The sequence below is a fragment of the Heterocephalus glaber genome, unplaced genomic scaffold (assembly GCF_053883595.1).
Source record: "Heterocephalus glaber isolate CG9 unplaced genomic scaffold, H.glaber_assembly_v1.0 deba00001550, whole genome shotgun sequence".
NCBI classification, from domain to species: Eukaryota; Metazoa; Chordata; class Mammalia; order Rodentia; family Bathyergidae; genus Heterocephalus; species Heterocephalus glaber.
This window is the reverse complement of record NW_028258343.1, coordinates 1,047,029-1,062,806: the sequence shown is the minus strand read 5'-3', so window position 1 is coordinate 1,062,806 and position 15,778 is coordinate 1,047,029. Positions and strand designations below refer to the sequence as shown.

Here is a 15,778-nt window from a genome sequence, read left to right as displayed (position 1 = left end):
ATTTGAATGTGCAAGACAGGGAGGCTGTCTCTTGCCACAGTAAAAATAGAAGTGAAAATATGGATGCACAGCTGAACGACACAATTCTTTCCTCTAAGCCAGAATATTGTCTAAAAGAGAGCTGGTTATATGTGGAAATTTAAGAGTGTTTTTCCATGGTATGAAGTAAAAATAATTTCAGTTTTAAGTAATTTGTAAACAGCATGTATGTAAAGAGCTAATTTTGTAAAGCATGATTTTCTCCATTAGGTTGACTTTAAATATATTTCACATTCAAATAAGGCATGTCATGATCTGTACCTTAGGAAGACGTTTTTGAGGGATGTAAGACATGGCAATAAACTCCCTTCTCTGAACAGATTGCTGTGCCATTATCTGTAGATGCCCCAAGGCTGAAGTTTCTTTAAAAATTATTTTTAAACTGCTTGAATCCCCAACTTCCCACCAGCCCCCATATGGCTAATTCTTGCTGATGCTATTTCAAAGGAAACTGGAGATTGTGATGTGATGAATATTTGTGTGTGTGTGTGTGTGTGTGTGTATGTATGTGTGTTAGGAAAGGAAAGAAATATGCAAAGGCAAGAAAAATAACATTTACTTTAAGATATCTTTTTATTTTTTTTAATACCAGAGATCGAACCCGGGACCTTGAGCTTGCAAGGCAGGCAGCGAAACCACTGAGCTAAGTCCCTGGCCCTCCCTGGCTTATTATAAGATACCTTTATTGACTCAGAAAAATATTTAGATATAAATATAAGTAACATATTAACCTATTTTTCTTTTAGTCGAAATTAAGCATTCTCCTGTAAAATTAAGCTGTGTTGTTTGTTCTTAATTCTATTTAGCGATATTTGCTAGGATGGTCTGTTATGAAATATTATTGTACCTGTGAACATCTTTATAGCTTTATAGTGATTCCTTGGGAAGCAAGACCCACATCTCAGTGCTTTTACTTCCAGGATCCTCAGCCTGTAAGCATAGTAGATGCTCAGTTTTTATCTCTTGTTTTGAATACAGCATGTCAGACCTTCGGAGACAGCTAGGGGCTAGTAGGATAATTTCATTTCATTTCTTCATGAAGGATTACTTTTAAGAGATTATGATTTTAATCTTTTTCAACTTTGGAATATTTTTATGTTCACGGTATAAATGAAAAAGCATCACTAGGTTTGTCCTTCCATGGATGAGTGGTTGACAGCATGTCATAGAGGCCCCAAATTCTCTTGTGAGCTCTCGAACTGGTGCTCATTTTCCCAGGCATGCTTGGTAAAGACCTTAGAAGTCAGCTTCAGCAGCAGCCATAGCCATAACACATTATTGAAGGGGCCAAGGGTGTGGATTCAGGTGGAGGTGGGGCAGGAGAGGCAGCAAGGGGAGAGGAAGCATCCAGCCAAGATATGGTATTACTATTTACAATTCTTTAGATCTTTCATTGCTGTTTAGGATAAAGCTGTTGTGAATTGCCCTAGAAAATTTAGCTTATGAAAAGGAAGAATAAAATACCAACTGGCGAACAAACAAATAATCTCACAGACTGAACTGTCTTTGAGAAATACTGTCTGGGAAATTATACCACATCACTAGGAGAATGTCAACAGTGGTTTGAAGCATGGAGATGCCTGCTGCCAGGCATCAGGATTATGTGTTGTAAACTATAAAACACACAGTCCAGCCCTTTTGCCTGGAGCCCAGAAGCAGGCATAATTCTGAGTCAAAGTTTTCTTGACAGAGCTCACTGTGGAATGCTTTGGAGTTTCCTTTCCAATATGGGCAACACTAGGGGTCATCCTACTTCCATACTGCTGGAGCAGGGGCCCTGGTGCCACTAAGGCAGTGCAGCCATTTCAGGCTGCCCTTTGGCATCTTCTGAGGAGTTTTAAAAAGCCTACATATGAAGCCTCGGCTGTCTTTAAGAGGTTCAGGTTAATTGGTCCGGGGTGGGGCCTGGACACACAAACATGTTTTGGGAAGTGATCTGGGTGATTTCAATAGAGCCAAGGGCTCCTGGGTTGAGAACTTCTTTGCCAAGCTATTAAGATGAGCACAAGTATGAGGCAACAGGGGACACAGCATTGCAGTAGTATTCCTTTATTAAGTGATTTCAAGTGTGGAGTAGCAGTGGTAGCTACAGTGCTAAGTGCATGACAGCAATGATGGAGTAACCTACCTGGGCTGAGAGGACACCCAGAGAGGACAGGGCTTGTTGATAGCCTGGGCTTCACTTAGCACTGACCTGAAGCACAGAATCATTCTTCAGTAGGTTAAAGCTCGTATGTGTTCAGTAACAGCCAGGTTTCCACCTGGGTGCTGGCTCAGGGCAGATAGAAAACCAGATCTAGTGTCTACATACGAGTAGGAGAGACTGACGTTATGGGTGCATGATAGAAATGAGGACAGAGAACAAAAGGATCCATGGAAGGGAACTTATTCCACCCGGGGTGGGAGCTGTGTGATGGAAAAGAAAATATTACTGAGTCCGTCAGGTGGCAGGGAGAGGGTGGCACCGGTGGTGGTGGCCGTGGGAGTTAGTATGGAGGCAGAAAACAGCCTGGTGTGCTCTGAGAACTCTGAGTGCATACTGCAAGAGGTGGGGTGGGTCAAGGCCATGAGGTGGACAGCCTGGGTGAGCTCTCAGTGGGCATCAACATTCCCTAGGAAGTTGTGGGGACATAGAGGAGGGACTCTGGGAAGGTGTCATGGGGTCAGAGTTTTGTTCTGGAGAAATCACCCTGGTCTCATCGTGGGTCCACCATGACAGGAGAGACAGGAGCTAGTGAGAGAAAGTGAGTGTTCATGGGAAAGCAGGGTATGAGGGGTGGAGAGGAGGTCAGAGAGAAGCATGGAGTCCATTGACCTCTCACCTTGATCTGGTGCCCTGAGTGCCTGATTTGCTGATACCAATCGTCAAGGAAGGGCAAAATGTTGTTCTCATTGTTTATTGACTTTGTGTTTATGAGTCAATCAATAACAACATATGGGTAATACAACTCTTACTCTCCATAAATTTATATTCCATGATATTACAACAAATCACATCACAGATGAACAGTGCGCTCTCCCTCTCTCTGAAGAGCAAGCACATGCTAGATCAGAGATGCAAGATGGGGTCGGGTAGAATTAGACATTTCCTGAAAAAGTCCACTCAGGCTATTGAGAGTGGTGGATCAATGTCACTGCTCTACCCACTTAGTGCATGGGGGTGAGGCGTTTGAGTGGGGTAGGAAGGAAGAGAGTGAGGAGCGGGCAACCAGAAGAGCTGTTCAAAGAACCCACTCCTTGCTGTCTTCCTCCCACTCTCAGGATCTCTCCGGGAGCTGTGGTTCCTGGTTTTCTGGTTTGCCTAATCCCCAGCCCAGCAGGCCGTGTGCTGGCAGGCAGGCAGAGGGCCGAGCCTGGGCAGAGGCACATCTAGCCTGAGTGCAGCGCCCACAGCCTGCGCTGGCCTGGCTCCCGTTGCTGGCAACTGGTCATTAGTAAAACCCTAACTCTGTGCCAGAGCTCCCATGCTCCTCACCACCCTGCCATGGTGTGTACCAGTGGTCACACTTTAAAAACATCCTTGGGATATGAAGCATTGTCAAACACAAAGAAACCCATGGCTCGGATCTCTGGGCCATGGCTTCCTCTTCAGGGGAAATAGCAGTCAAGATTGGATCAGTTGGGCATCATTTCAGGAAAATCTTTCAATTTCCCAGAAGAAGAAAGACTGTGGGAAAGAAATATCCTGGAGGGTGTAGAGAATATCTATCTTTCATTTAGCAAGATAAAAGACAGTCTGCTAAATGAAAAATAGCACATTCTCAGGACTGGAAGGGACGTGGCTGCATTTATTTAGTGGGTGTGAAAGGAGCTTGAATCATGGCGACGCTGTGCCAAGGTAGTGGCGTAACAAGCAGAAATGACAGAGTAGCACAGGCCCAGCAAGCCTCAGACAGGCACCTCTTACTGGACCTAGACTGCAGTCGTTTCCCTGCTTGTAAAATTATACAGTATATTATCTGCTAGGGAGTAAACTCACAAGAGGTAGTGTTAGAAATGGCAAATAGTTAGTGAAGTTAGCAAATAAGTTGACCCAACCTGTTAATGTTTAGGAACTTACCACTTACTTTTTAAACCAGAGATACACAGGTGAAGAACTGTTATTCTAATGTTCATTTCTTTCTAGGAAGAGGGGCAGGTCGGATACTATCTTTATTCCTGCGTCTAAACAGAGCATTCAAATTCTTAGGCTCCATTCATTAAATTGTTAGAAATTTCCAACTGATTCACTTCTCTGGAACTTAACTAGATGGGTTAAAATCTACTTTTACCACCACACCCTGGACACAATTCTAATGAGGAAATGGATGTAGCAATTTTTTTATCTGTATGATTTTTAAAGCTTATGTTTTGATTTCCCTTATGAGAGAAAATATTTTATAATACAATGGAAACAAGTTATAGCAACATTAAGAAAGCACAAGTTTAACTCATATAATACAGACTTTTCTGTGCTCATGTTGGGAGGCTAGCTGGGTATGTATGATCTCTGAAGAAGATTTGTTCTGATTTGCAGTACAAATGAATTAGTGGCAGTCCAAGAAGTTTCCAGCACTTTGTAACAATCTGGTAGTTGACTAAAGAAATTAGCACTTGGTATCCAAGGCAGGCAGAGTTAAAAAAATCTAATTACTTCCAAGCTACATATATTTATGATGAAAAAGAAACTGGTTCATTGCAACATTGTTTACAATGGGAAAAATTGGAGATAATTTAAATATTGAAAGTAGTTAAATAAACAGTGACATAATCACTCAGTCAAATGTTACGCAGCATTTAAAAGTTAAAGGTGGAGGTATTGACAACTGTCTATGCTATAGAAGGTGGAGAGTTTTATAGAATTATATGTAAATCATAATTTCACTTTGGTAAAACTCAAGCTACATATGTTTAATGGTGGGTAAATACCTGTGGAAGCAAAATTTAGAAGGCAGCATTATGTATTTTTTCTTTTTTATGTCAGTGTAGTAAATATATATTATATATCTATATATAATATGAAGCAATAGACATTTAACATTTTGTAATAAAAAAGAAATGTTACCAACTAAATAGGTGGATCTCATCAAAATATATGTATTTGAAAATCACCTAGAAGTTAAGATATGTTATTTAAGGTCACTAGGGAAACATAGATGTGTTTGAGCCAGGGCCAGAGAGCCTGACAGTGATGACTTGATGGTTTTAAAGTCTTTGTGTTTATAACTTTAACAATTTTTTAATTTAAGAGCGTATACTTCAGTACACTACCTGAGTAATCCAGAAATTGAAATTGTGTATTTCAGCACCCCAGAATAACTATCATTAGGCAATCAAAATTTATTGACTATGACTTTCCAAGCATGTTTTCGTTTCCTGGTGTAAATATTTTGACAATAGCTTAAGTGCCCTGATAATGTTTTACATAACAAAAATAACAGGTGCAGGAAAAAGGGAAGCAAGTTGCTTGAGGACACATTCTCAGTTGTGTATACCTTGAGTTTTTAGTGCATTGTCATTGTCACTGCTACTGTGGTGTAACTGGCTGCTATGGATGACATGGGGAAATGAAATCTTTCTTTGGGAATAAAGGAAAAACTCTATCCAGACAAACTCAGGAAGCCATCAAGTGCTCTACTCAAAACTTCCTCTTCCCGGAGTGTCACCATCTTACACTGTGGGGGATGCATTCCCAGAGATTTGTTGAGTATACGTTATTAGTGGGCAGGAGGAGGTAACGAGCATTATAGGAAACCAGGAACTCAGGTCTGCTGATTCAAATACCATAGGCATTACTAACAGTTACTTGATTCTACCACCTACTCCCACAGACAAAGGAGATGTAGAGGGAGAGATATGAACAATTTTTAGTTGGGGAAGGACAAATTACCCTTGCAGTCTGACAGGGCTAGAGGATACAACCAATTCCTTTTGGCAGGTAGATTTTTTTTTTCCGTTTAATGGATATATTTGGAAATAGTCTAAAGTGCATTTGTGCTTGAAACAAAGACTATAAAATGTTTTTCTAATGGTTTTCTTACCTTCATAATAAAGTCATTTGGAAATCAAGGAAAGTGATTCTCCCACCAGCCCCAGAATTCGAAGAGTTACAGCTTCTGTTAGGATAAATAAACCAACCATAGATATTTCATGTTATTTCTCATCATGTGAAGTCAGCCTGAAAGTAATACTTAAAGAAAAATCAAGGCCAATACAATCCAAAATGCATTTTAACTGTTTTGGCTTTGAAATGTCAGACAGGAAGCGAAGCATGTCTCTATCATTAAATAGAATGAAAATCCTTAGAAAATTATTTCAATTATACTCACGTGAACAGCTACAGAGAAAAGGTTAATGTAAATTAACTCATCCAACATAAAGTAAGATATATATTCTCTCTATTTGGAGATATTTGTTTTACATAGTTTTATGAAAATAAGATAAACGTATCTTTCTGATTCAATGTGGGCTATGGTCTCCCCTGTCTCCTTCTCTTTCTTCTTCCTTCTTCTGGTTGTAAGTAATTTTATCTTAGTTCTCCTAAATAAAATTTTTAAATCTTTACAAACAGTAAATTTAGTTGTTCTTATATTGGATAGTGCAAGGCAAATTATTAAACATTAACATTTCATTTACTCATTGATTTCTCTTTTATAATAGACATGAATTGTATACTTTATGACTTTAATTGCTTATAGATTCTTGCTCTTTATAATTATTTAGTACAGTCTGACAGTATGGCATATTTTACTGGACAAAATATCCATTAAGTTTCTCCTGGTTGTTGAGGTATCATCCCTTAGCTCTGACTTAGGATGCTCTTGTTCTTCAGCATTCTTATATTATTAAAAGAAGAGTAATGAAAACTCAAAGAAGATAAATGACAAATGACAGATCAGCTGCTGACTGAGCACACAAAACACTACTCATAGAGTCAAAGTTCAATACTTGTGAGAAGCTGGGGGAGTAGTCAAGATTTAGATATCAGTTATGCATTTATGCATTGTGCATGTAATTGTACTAGGTGTGGTAAGGCTAAGAGGGATCAAGTTTTTTTTCCCCCTAGTTTAGGAGAATTGAACCATTTCAGTTCTCTCCACTCTGACTGGAGATGGTGTCTCATTGAACTTGAGCCATTCTTAGAACCTTGGAGCAGAAATCAAGTTGTCTGATTCTGACATGCCTGGTAGGGATTATGGGAAAAAATCCATCAATTCTATGTTGTTACTTGGACTGCTGAGCATTGGAAGTTTGATTCTATCTGTCAATTTTTATAATAACTCTTTCTAGAAATACACAAAATACATTTTTAATGAGTGCAGTAAAATGACCTGATGGGGCAGCAAGAGTTAAACACTTGCACCCAATTAAAATTCCTTCAGGAAATAAATTTGATCTCCCCTTTTGGCTCAGCAGTAAACCACAGAATTAAATGATGTTACCAAGGCTGACTCACATGTGTTCTTTAGACTTTATAATATAAATTTTCTCTACTCAATTTGAAAAAGTGACTTTCCTGGGGTGGATGAGTGGAATCCTCGAGCCCTTACTAATGCTCCTAATGAGGTTAGGTTTAGGGCTACACAGATGGGCAGGAAGTTCTCTGCCTTAAGGAGCTTAGTTATTTTGGGGTTTTGGTTGGTCGATTTCATCCATTGAAGGTAAGTAAAATATTGTGTTCTAGGCAAGTGATGACTTACAAAATAAGAATGACATAAGCATTTCCTCCCAGGTTTTTAATATCAAAAGTGGGAGAGAAACTTCTGAACACGCAATTATAATACAATATAATCAGAAATACAATAGAAGTAAAATTGCATGGAGGAGTGAGAAAATAATTCATCTGAAGTTTGTATGCATTTTCCATTTCTAAAAGCAAGATTTTTTCCTAGTCTAGTATGTGTAAAAGTTCTGGGTACAAGTATTTCTTAAAAATGCTCTCTTAATGCAATTTTTATTGGCAAGAAAATATGGGAATTCCTTAAAGGCCAGGGAAAACATTTGCAGGGGATACAGAAACTGACTTTCGTGGTGCAACTGGAACATAACTTACATTTTTAAATACACATGAGACATTTCTGAAAATTGGATATATTAGGCCTTAAAGAAGGTCTCAAAAATTTTTGAAAGGTAGCTAACATACCTATTTTTATTAGAATTAAATTAAATTACATAACTTTAAGTGTGCTAAGCATTCAGAAAATTAAAAATACACTCTCAATTCAAAGAAGAATTAATGAAAATGAGGAAGTTGTTGGAAAAGAATAAGAACAAAAATATTATGTCAAAACTTATGAGATATAGGTAAGACTATGTTAAGAGAGCAATTTATAGCCTTAAATTCTTATGTTGAAAAGAAGAAAGGATTAAAAAATGAGCTAAGCATATGATTTCAGAATTTGGGGGGAAAACTTGCTTCAAGGAAATTGAAGAAACAGAAATTAATGAAGTAGAACTCCAAGTCACAAATGAGACTATCATAAAAAATTTGCTTCTAAAAGAGTAATAAATATGACATATTTCTGTGAAAATTTATCAAGAAAAATAGAGAATTTATCAATAAATAATTGTAGCAATTAAAAAGAGAATTTTACTATCCATATAGCATTATAAAATATGATAAATGAGAAAAAACAAGAAATTCTGGGAGGTGAGGGGGTTATAGATGTGTCTATAGTCACAGAAAAAAACTTTCAATAAAATGACACATTCATTCATTCATTCATGCATTCATGGTTTAACAAACAAAACTGTGGTAGACAGATGATCACTCAACTTGAAAAGAGTGTGTCTGCAACATTTTATTCATTTCACAGAGATATGGTTTCAAAAATTAACTTTCTTTTTAAAATGAACTTTAATCAAAAATGAACTTTCTTTTTAAAAAGGAGGATGAGGAAAAGCTGTTAATATATGTCTTTTCTCCTATAGCATATGCATTTTTGTACAAACACAAATATATATAGTCACATAAAGAACATCTATGGAAAGACAAGAATTTATTGCCCAATAGTAAAGAACACGGATTCTAGAGGCAAATTGCCAAGTTAAAATCCTGGGATTATATGATTTGAGGCAAACTTTCCTTCCTTTCCTATGCCTCAGCTCTGTCATCTATAAAATCACTAAACAAAATAGTGCTTACCTTACTGGATTGTTGAGAGAATTAAATGACTAAAAATATGTGAAGTGTATTGGAAAATCCTTGACAGATTGCAAATTCTAAACACTTAGTAAGTATGTAGTGGCTATGATTTTTTTAAATAAACAAAATGTTGGGCCGGGGATTTAGCTCAATGGTTCTGCCACCTGCCTCACAAGCACAAGGTCCTGAGTTCGATCTCCGCTACCAAAAAAACAAAACAAACAAAAACCCCCCAAAATGTTAACATACTGATCTTTTAGTAGAAGTTTCATGGGTGCTTTTTGAGTTATTCTTATTCTTCTGTATATTTCAAAATTTCTACCATATTTTACTTTTATAACAAGAGCTATGTGAAACATGTGCGTGTATACACACACACACACACACACACTGCTCATATATAAACCACAAAAACTCAAGCCCTTTGGTTGGAGTTGGCTCGTAAACTTCCCTGGAAAGACGCTTCTGTCATGGGCAGCTCATTACTTCTGAGAGCTTTGCTCTCACTGACCAGGTGGACACAGGTGTCTCTCCCGAGGCAGCACAGGTAAAGCACTGACTCTAAACACATGTCATCACCCCACAGCAGTTCCCTGTGAGCAAAGGTGATGCCAGTTGCGAAAGAAATTCTCAGGCATTCTTCAACAAAGATGCATCAGAATGGCCCTTGGCACTCCCAATCTAAGGATGCTCAGTCTGTCCCTAGAAATGGTGTTGAGCAGGTCAGAGTGGGCCCTAGATTTGACATGCTTGGCACCAGGATGGTGGACAGCTGCTTTATTCTATTTCCACTCAACATTTCCCCACGTGCTGGTTTAGGCAGCCCTGGGCTACTGCGCATCAATGGTGGACAGAGCTTCCTAATTAATTTTAAATATATACATGATGCCCACTCCTTCATCCCAAAATAACCCAGTGTCCAGGAAATGTTTTACTTTAGAAAATAGGAATATGTAGGTGAAACTAATGAAGTCCTTGATTCTCAGAAGTTTGAATTTTCCTAGAGACAGTCAGAAAAGGGACAGATTAACGTGTGTGATAATTACAGCATTGTAATATGTGCTCTTCAGGGAGGAAACAAACAAGATGATAGGATGGAGTAACAGAAGTGGAGGTGTTAGACAGTGCTCAGGGAGAGCTATGATGAGTAGGGGACTTTAGAAAACAGGGTGAGAGGAAGCAGGTGTGCACAGAAGAGAGATGAATATTTTCCAGCCAGAACATTGCCTAGGAAAGATCTCAGCCATGTTCAAGGTCAGTGTGTCTGGATCATAAAGTGTAAGGGACAGACTGGAGAAAGTAAGATGCTGGAGAGGTGGATGCCTAGAAATTCTTTGCCCAGACAAGGAGTTCGGGCTTACTTCAGTGCAACATGGATCCGTGGAAGACTTTTAAGGAGGGTAAAGTGAAGCGATCTAAGGAAATTTACATTTTCACAGGTTACTCTGGCTTATGTGTGGAGACTGGTAGGTGGGTGATAGCGAAAATGAGGAAACTAAGGGGCTACTGAAGTGGCTTAGGTGATGATGACAGCTTGGTCCTGGCTGGTAGCAGAGGAGATGATGAGGGAGGCGTTGAGTTGGGTCTCCTTGGAAGCAGATGATAGCTAAAATGATGGTGGCAGATTGAAGCATTCTGAACCACTATGTGGCAGATGTAGATCAGGCTATTGCATCAAAAGCCACTGCAGGACCTTCTTCCTGTGAAGGTAAATGGAAAGAATGCTGGCTCATCTCACAGGTTTAAAATACAAGTGTCTATTTATTTCATTGAGTAATTAGAATACCTATCACTGTTGCATCTGTCTTGCTGCCTCTAGCCAATGAGACCCATTTCTGCCCAGTGATCAGTTATCAGCTGATAAGGGAACTCCATGTTTTGGAAATAGTTAGGGCTTCTCCTGAGGTACCTATGTCAGAGGGAAAGTAAGTCTAGCATTCATCAGGCCCAAGAGATCTGTGTTAGGTGTGGGTCCAGCTGCTGTATGGGACCTCTGTGGAGGAGTTAGTTCCCCCCTGCACAGAAGAAATGCCAAGGAGGCCTGACTTCACCTGAACTTTGCTCTCCCTTGCGAGGCCAGGGCTCATCTACATCCCAGAAGATTGTCCTGACTGAGAGCCGAGGTGAGTACAGGTCATAGTCCTCTTCTGTCTGTTCCTCATCTACATAGTTGGAGTCTTCTTGAGTTCCTACTCAGGCTCTTGGGCTCCTGGAGAACGGGGTTGGGGAGGGGAGTATGAAGTATAAGCAGGAGTGTCAAAGCAGGGATGGGGTCAATGGAAATCTTACTTCCCCATTTCCTATCTAGAAAAATGTGAACTATAGCAGACTCTCCTATGGGGTATGTATGTATAACATAGTGGAACATTCCTAATTGCACAGCCTTAAAGAATACATAAACTGGTGTGTTAGTCAAGGGACACACATATTACCCTCAATATTAGAAGGGATATTTGTGCTTTGTATGCATATTAGTTACAGGTTATGTGGATCCTCCCAGTAGTATAACTCAAATTCTTTATCTTATCTGCAAAAAAAACTTTTATAAAGGTCTTACATTTTTATATTTATGGCTCTGTTTGAGGGGTCAGGAATAAATTTGAAGCAATTTAAAGACATGAATGCTGTGACCATATTTTGTACCATCACAACATAGCAATGTTAATATAAACATGGTAAGAACGCTATCGTGTAAAGAACTTATTTAGGCTCTCTTGGAAAGTGAGTTTTAGGACAACACATAAAGTATGAACTATTTACTTATACAGTAAAATATTCGGTGTTCACTGAATCTACTAAGCCATCAATATATGATAGCCTAATATCAGAAATGTTAAAATGTGAAAACTTATGTATTTAAATTCAATAAATATTTTCATTAATGCTTTTTGTAAATATTTTCAAATGCACAAAGAATGTCAAAACAGTAGATTTCGAAATGTTAAGAGAAAATTTAAAATTTTAAGATACCTCTAAGAGAGGAGAGTGGGATACGACAAAGAAGCCCTGTACATTTTTATTCTCTATATTTTCATATTATTTGAATTTTTAAAAATATGCATGCATTTAGATAATGTGTGCACATGCACTGCGAGTGTGTGTCTATAAAATGATGCTGGTTCTTATGGATAGTGTTATGTGTAGAGTTTGTAGATTGTTGGTCAAAAAGTTTTTGTGCATGGAACAAATAGCCTCATGGATTCTCATTTTATTAAGCATGACAGATTCATAATTTGTGGAAGGTCAAAGCAATTTTCTGTTTGTGCTGCAACTGCCCATTCCTACGTGCTGTGAAATAAACCCAACCTTCCTGCTGGGTAGTGTTGATTCAGCTTGGCCAACTGGAGCAATCCAGCATTAACAGCCTAAATGGAATAATGCTACTTTGGTCAGGGTCTGTCTCTTCCTCCAGTAAAGTTTAGGGTATATGGTGTTCATTACATTCTTTTCATAAAATAGAAATCCTGTGAGCATGGGGCTAGGTGGAAATGGTTGAGCTCAGTTGGCAGCCAAGATTCACCATAAAGGTAATTCACTTGGAGTTCACCTAGCATCTCACTTGGGAGAGGAGAGAGTTCAAATTCATGTCATCAGGCAAAAGATTTGTGGGCAAGAGAGAACACTAGGTGAAGGAGGCCATAAAGTCCAGGAAGTGGCCTGCCTTATTATTCATGAGTCCTATTGCTTCTGAGAACATTCTGTACCATGTGCACAGTTGGCTTAGTACAAATTCCAAAGCCACTTTTTTAATTTCTTAGAATCTCATTTTCAGAGTAAGCAGATAAGTAAGTTGATAGTTAAACATTTGTAAACCAATACATTCCAGTGAAATCCACCCATTGGCCACATGGCCAAAGGACACCACAGTGGTTTAGAGTTAATGCAGAAAGAAATATTCTCAAGTCCACTAGAAAAGAATATGCATTCATGTATTCATTCATTTCTTCCTTTATTCAAGAAATAACTTCAGTATCCACTACTCTATGTGCAGACGCTGTGCTAGGAACACGTGCTCTGGAGAAGTGATGGACCAGTTCCTCCCTTTGTAGTTTTTATATCCTGGTAGAGTTAAAGTACAAAGAGCAAATAATTGAAGAAATGATTATAGATGGTGGAAATGGTATGAAGGATACAAACAGAGCGACATGACAGAGAATAAGTGGGAATGGGAGGCAAGCAAGGGGAGCTTTCTGCTGAAGGAAGCAGGCAACTAAGAAGCTGCGGAAAGAGTGCTTCCTAAGTACAGAGACCGGGCAGGGCTCTATCCTCCCTGACACATGGGCTCTATCTCTGCAGCCATCCTACCTCCTGTGATTACTTTCTTCACCTGCAAAAGGCACAGTGTGGGAATCTAAATAATTGCTCATCGACTGGAGAAGAATAGCTTTTATATGAAAGTACCTTGTAAACAGTAAAGAAATACACAGCAATAGCCCTACTTGACTTTCTGAGTAACTCTTCTACATAGGTGAGATAAGATTAAAATTAGTTGCATAGTGGCAGTTTTGGCTATATAACTTGTGGTGTCCAGTGTGAGATGCACATGTTGGGCCCTTGTTAAGAAATGTTTGCAAATTGTAGGACAGCAATGGCAGAGATTTGAACCAAATAAAGGGCTCTTTTGAGCCTAGACCCTGTGTGCCTGGACCTGCATACTCACCAAGGCCTGGACTTGCATACTCACCAAGGTGGGCCCCGGATGCTGCACCAACTTCAGATTTGGTTGTGGGAGGTTGTTGTTCTTGGGCTGTCTTTATAGGCAAGGAATATATTTCTGCAAAATAATAAATTGTCAAATACTGGTCTTTATTCATGTAAACGTACCATTACATCTTATCTCAGGAAATCTGTTCTGATTTATCATTGTGTTTTCTACCCTTTTCTTCCTTCAATAACTTAAAAACCTGGAGAACAGTGAGAGGGCCAAAATCTTTTCCAAAAATTTGTAGCAGTTGAGTTGCTTTGCTGAAAATTGTCTTGAGAAATGACTTTCTTGGTTTGAAATAAGAACACCTAAATGCAAATCCTAGTTCTGCAACTGAATATTTTTGTGACCTTGACTAAATTACTTTCTCTCTGAAATTTATTTTCCTCTGCAAAACTGAAGAAATGCTGTTCTCTTGGCCATGGTTTTGCTGGATAGTAGGTAAGAACAGTCTGAATCTCATTCATCCATTTGTGTGCATCAATGATTAAATGATGATATGTTTGACTACCTTAGGAGAGACATGATTACTTCTAGCATTTACCTGATCCACATTGAATTTCCTCACTGTGACATCACAGTGTGGTACCACCATCACTTCTATTAAGTTCTGAAACATTTCGTCCCCTTAAAATGAAAGCCTGTACCCATTCAGTAGACATTCCTCAATTCCCCTTCCTCACAGCCACCTGAAACCATTACTCTGTTTCTGTCTCTATAGATTTGCCTCTATGAGGTACTATATTAATAAATGGAATCATACTACAGAATGTAGCTACCTCCTTGTATGCCTGGCTTCTTTTGCTTAACATAATATTTTCATGATTCATCTGTGTTGCAGCTTGTTTCAGTATTCATTTCTTTTTATGGCTGAAGGTTTCCACTGGACGTGTACACCACAATAGTTTGTTTATTTATCATCCATTGATGGGTATTTTTTCTTCCATCTTTCTAGCTATTGGGATACTGCTGCTATGCATGTACGTGTATTTGTTGCAAATTTGAAACAAAATATTCATTCGTACATATATTTGTTTTCAGTTTTTCTGGGTAGATTTGAAGGAGTGAAATTTCTGGGTCATATGTAATTCTGTATTTAACCTTTTGAAGAAAAAGACATGCAATTTCAAGTCAAATAGGTAATAATACAGATTGTTGTACAATAGAGAAATAGTAAGAAAATACTTTATTTTTCTTGTCTTTCTGTCCCTGTTGCTGATTACTGAATGTCACTGCCTTGGGGCTGACTGGCCAAAATTGGGGACTTGGATTAGAGACTTATGATGCTTGATCAAAGTGCCTCCCAGAAAAAAGCTCTAATGAATCAGAGGGTGTTAGATCATGATTCTAGAATATGGGAATCCGATTACATTCTGTGTCTCCATTTTCTACCATCCATTATCTCAGCTGGTTGCCTTTAGTAAACCCTGAGTCAGTCTAGTGAAGAGAGCTATTAGCCAAGGTTAATTAACATCACAGAATTGTAAGTAAATGAAAGAAAGTGAGTCACACACTAATGCAATTTTATGACGATTGCAAAGGAGGGGCAGATCAAATGTATAAATCTAAACTAGAGGGAACATTTGAGTGGCTAAATCATATGTCTGAGTGAATGTAATCCTTAACATAATTGCCCCTGGGCTTCGGTCAAACTGTTCTCTTCCTGGTGGCCCAGTGGTGACCCCTCTAAACGTCAAGTGAGCTCAAGTGTGGCATACATAGGAAAAACAGAGAGCAACAAAGTTCCATTTGTGCTTCAGAGTTTCATTAAGAGCTATCACAATCCTGCCATTGCTTGTTTTTTTTTTTCCTCTACAGCACATATATTTTAATAAGTCCTAGCTCAGAAGCCTGAGCAAAGTAGTATCTGTTTCTGCAATTTACCACCACCAACCTGTGTTTACCATAGA

At 38.7% G+C, this 15,778-nt stretch overlaps 1 long non-coding RNA gene across 1 annotated transcript in view; it reads left to right on the top strand.

Annotated features, from left to right (window-relative positions):
- Window positions 1–10,897: 10,897 nt before the first annotated feature.
- The window catches only part of LOC147824199 (uncharacterized), a 29,685-nt gene continuing 24,804 nt past the window's right edge, over window positions 10,898–15,778 (top strand). Inside the window, exon 1 of the long non-coding RNA XR_015442476.1 lies at window positions 10,898–11,286. This is a non-coding gene — a long non-coding RNA (uncharacterized LOC147824199). The remainder of the gene's footprint in view (window positions 11,287–15,778) is intronic.